The sequence below is a fragment of the Taudactylus pleione genome, unplaced genomic scaffold (assembly GCF_031769625.1).
Source record: "Taudactylus pleione unplaced genomic scaffold, aTauple2 ptg000201l, whole genome shotgun sequence".
Taxonomy (NCBI): Eukaryota; Metazoa; Chordata; class Amphibia; order Anura; family Myobatrachidae; genus Taudactylus; species Taudactylus pleione.
This window is the reverse complement of record NW_028284603.1, coordinates 45,512,085-45,516,790: the sequence shown is the minus strand read 5'-3', so window position 1 is coordinate 45,516,790 and position 4,706 is coordinate 45,512,085.

Sequence of the window (4,706 nt, the reverse complement as noted above, 5' to 3'; positions counted from 1 at the left end):
CAATAAGAGAGATGACTACAGAGCCTATTTTAATACATTCTGGCTGCAGGAATAAGTGTGACATATATCGAAAAGCTACACAGAAATGTATAAGACATATGTTATAAATATGGAGTAACACTATTAAGCGCGCTTCTGGATGCCGAAAACCGGAAGTGACGTCACCCGCGGGTGTAACGAGGGAATTGAGTCCGGTTTGATAAAGGGGTATAAAAAGTGGCAACCCCAGACCAGCAGCACCCCTTGATGAAGTCCATGTATGGATGAAACGCTTTGGTACAGCTGATTCTTGCCTGAAATGAACTTAGCGCAGATAAGCATTATATGAATTCCAATTTTAAAAACTTTTTGAATTTAGCCTCGAAGTTTTTATTGTTTATCTTTTTGTATACTCTCCCGTGCTGCTATATTTATTTCTCACTTTGATCTTATATGTTTGCGGTATATTAATTGGAATACCCTTTAAACCGTTTTTATTGATTATTTATTAGCACCACCATTGCACTTTATATACAATATTTGCACAAACGTACCTGTATATGAGATATTTGGCTATATCCTATGATTAGGATTAAGATACGTATAAGCATTTATTTGTGTTTGTTTGTTCTGATATATGTTTTTAAATACCATATTAAATTGATAATATTTTAAATATTTGGTCACATTTTACATTTTATCTTATTAGTTTATGCACTAGATCCTTTTTTGCACAATTGCACTTTTGTCACAAAGTATACGTCAGTCCCTCAAAACCTAGTAAATTTACACAATTTCCACTTAAAGGCCTCATCCAAAGGTCTATACACACTAGGTGCAGCTGACACCCTGTTGCATTCAGGAGAACGTATTACAAACTGCGGTTATAGAATTCCTCTGCTGAGCATATAAGTTGGCGCCGGTACCTCCCCTGTTTTAAATTTGTACTTTGGATTATTGTGTCACCGGCTGCCTCCTTAAGATATTAGTCAGATTTTACAATGTTCTGAAATAATGAAAGAGCCAACTAAAGAAATGACTTATGTCAGAGGATTTTTAATGAGAATAGCACAACTATTGTTCCAGAAATTCCTACTGAGAATCTGGACAACTTATTTTGGGATATGGAGAACCTTCTAACTAAGGAGATCAAAGCATGGTGGGATATAAAAGGCCTTGAGCATTACATCTCTGTTAATAGAGTACCAAGAGACCTAAGACTTTTAAAAATCCCACTTTTGGTGTAGAAAAAGCTAGTTTCATGGAAAAATAGGACAATATTCTACATAAATGTTCAATAGAACTCATGCAATTGATAATCAGTGAGAAAAAAAGCTTAATGACGGATCTTGAAATGGATATCAAAAATAAAGAAAGCATGATGGAGGAGTTATAAAATTATAAGGAGAATGAAAAAGTTCTAAACAAGAAGCTTGAAAAAATTTAAGAAATAGTCATTAAAGGTAAAGAAAAGAAATTTCTAAGAGACAAACAAGACTATGCCAATAATTAAATTAAGCAATGGAGCAGATTTAACACCTCTAACCACATGAGAAGGAATGATCGGAACAGAGAGGAACATCCTGGGAAGCAGTTCCTATCAAGGGACTTAAATGGTTTTAGGGGTGAAGTATGGAGACCATCACCTAAATCCCAGATCAGCACAAGGAACAGATTTTCTGCACTACAGAGACTTGATTCCAATAGTGATACTGAACATCATTTTTTGTCACCAGGCCCAAACATCGTCTAGGACCCAGGGAACCCCCTGCTCAGGGAGACCACCACACTCGCCTCACCGTTGAAAAGAAGATTAAGAGAAGGAGAGGAAAACGGGGTGGTGGGAAGAAGGATCTTAAAAAGGAGGAACCTCCAGTAGACCTCAAAAGCAAAGGAATCTACAATCTTTCCTCGCATACTTTGACTAGACCTGAAATCAACCTGCTTAGCAAGGGACTGAATTATGCCTCGACTTCCAATATGAATAAATTTGATATGTTCATTGATTTGAATAAGTATGTGAGGAATTTGACTTTGAAAAGACATTATATCAGGAAAGAAATAGCCCCGATTAAGAACTATCAGGAACCATTATCGAAGTCTGGACTAAAAAGTAAATCGACTTATTATCCTTTGGAATCCAAAAGCAGTCATATTGAAATTTTCTATGAGAAGGTGAAGAAGGACCTATGTGATCTGGATATGAAAAAGGTCACTAAACAGAATCTTAAGAACAATAAAAACATGCACTTAAAGAACTTCAACAAAACAAGGGGATCATCATTAAACAAGCGATAAAGGGGGAGGATTGGTGTTAATGGACAGACAAGCCTACTTGAAAGAAGCCAATAGATTGCTGGGGGATAAAGACTCGTATATCATATTACCAAAGGACCCTTTGGGTGATTACACAGAGAAACTCAGAACTCTACTTTTAAGTGGCCTCCGTGATGGAACTTTATGTAAGGAAGAATACCAGTACCTCATGACAACTAATCCTATTACCCCCATTTTCTACTTTCTGCCCAAGATACACAAATCATTGATAGATCCACCAGGCAGACCAATTGTTGCCGGGATAGACTCATTAACTTCACACCTCTCAGAGTATGTGGATGTTTTCCTGCAAAAATATGTGGTTAAATTAGATTCTTATCTTAAGGATACCACAAATTTATTACAATACATTGAAGAAATTGAATGGAGGGATAACTATAAATGGATCACCATTGATATACAAGCTTTATACACATGTATCAAACATGATAAAGGGGTGAATGCATGTAGAGATGTCATGGAGGAGGATGCATCCATGGAGAACACTCACCGTGAATTTTTAGGTGATCTTATGACTTTTATATTAAACCATAATTATTTAACATTTTTAGATGTGTTTTATCGCCAAATATGTGGAACAGCCATGGGCACCACCTTTGCGCCCAGTTTTGCTAATATTTTTATGGGATGTTGGGAGAAAAAATACATTCATACAAACAATCCTTTTAAAAATAACATAGTCATGTACAAAAGATACATTGACGATATCCTCATTATTTGGAATGGCTCAGAGGAAGATTTTAAACTATTTTTAAATTTTATTGACAGCAATGATATGAATCTTAAATTCACATCTCATTTTAGTGCTACATCAGTAGAGTTTCTAGACCTCATCCTGAGTGAAGAAGAAGGGAGAGTGATTACAAAGAATTTCATAAAGGAGGTAGACACGAATAGTTATTTACATTATAGAAGTGGACACCTCAAAAAATGGAAGAATAACATCCCTTACTCACAATTTCACAGGATTAAGAGGAATTGTACTAAGGAAAGAGATTGTGAAAATCAGATTAGACTCTATACTGAGAGATTCACTGCAAAAGATTATCCAGCAGAACTTTTTACCAAGGCAGCAGAGAGAACGAATGAATTAAAGAGAGAAGATTTGTTGAAATATAAAGATAAAACAATCGAAAAGAACATCATACCCTTCATTACGACCTACAATGGACATGAAAACAAAATCAAGGGATGCCTACAGAAGCATTGGAATATTTTACTTATTGACCCTGTTCTTAAAGACATTTTACCCCCTAAACCCACCATTCTTTTTAAAAAAAGCAGGAACCTGAAAGACACTTTGGCACCAAGCATGATAAGGGATTTGAATCAGATGAGAAAAGACACCCTTCCCGCATGCTTGGGGTGCTACAAATGTGGCAGACGTAGCATTTGTAAATATTTACACCCACAGAGAAAAGTTTTTTGTAATTTCAATGATTCCAAAGAATAGAAAATTAAAAACTTTTTAAATTGCAATTCAACATCAGTGATATACTTATTGGAATGCAAATGCGGCCTGAAATATGTTGGGAAAACTAAAAGACCCCTAAAACTAAGAATCCAAGAGCATATTCGTAACATCAAGAACAAAATAGAAGGACATGCGGTTTCCAGGCATTTCATCAATCATCATGCATCCAACCCTGAGGAACTAACTTTCAAGGCAATAGAACAAATCACCTTGGGTGAAAAAGGAGGAGATTTGGGCAACAAACTGTCAAGAAGGGAGATGTTTTGGATATTTCAGCTCAACACTATGACCCCGACTGTCACGACCAGGGTATTTCAGCATGGCGCTAGGCGAGTGTTACCTGTGAGGTCATTGTGGCGCGGGCTGTCTGGTGGTGGAGCTGGTGTCTGGTGGGGGGCTTTGGCTGCACGCGTTGTTGTGCGGGCCTGTTGTCACTCTGCGCTGGTAGGGCCTGGCGGCGTCTCCATTCCGTTCGGCATGGGCGCCGCCATCTTGCCTTCTGGCCATGTGATGCGGCTGGCCAATCCTGGTGAGTCACATGTTCCCTCCGGCCAGTAACAGCACGGCATGGGGTATTTAGGAAGGGTCAGTGCCTTCCTTCTTTGCCAGTGCCACGTGTATCTCAGCCTAGCTGAGAGGGAGTTATCTGTGCTTTCCTGTTCCTGTGAATTCGCTGTCTGCCAGTCTGCCTGTCAGCTCCTAGCTCCCACTGGACTACCCCGCTTCCTCCATCACCCTTGCCCATACCTGAGTGCCTGAGCCTGCTGACATCCTGCGCTTCAGTTCACTACCTGTATACCTGGCTTGTTTATTTTCAGTTTCACTACCTGCACACCTGGACAGCTCTAATTGTTTCTACTTGGACACTAACCCTTTTACTCCCACCACAGAACTCTTGTGCACATTTATATATTCC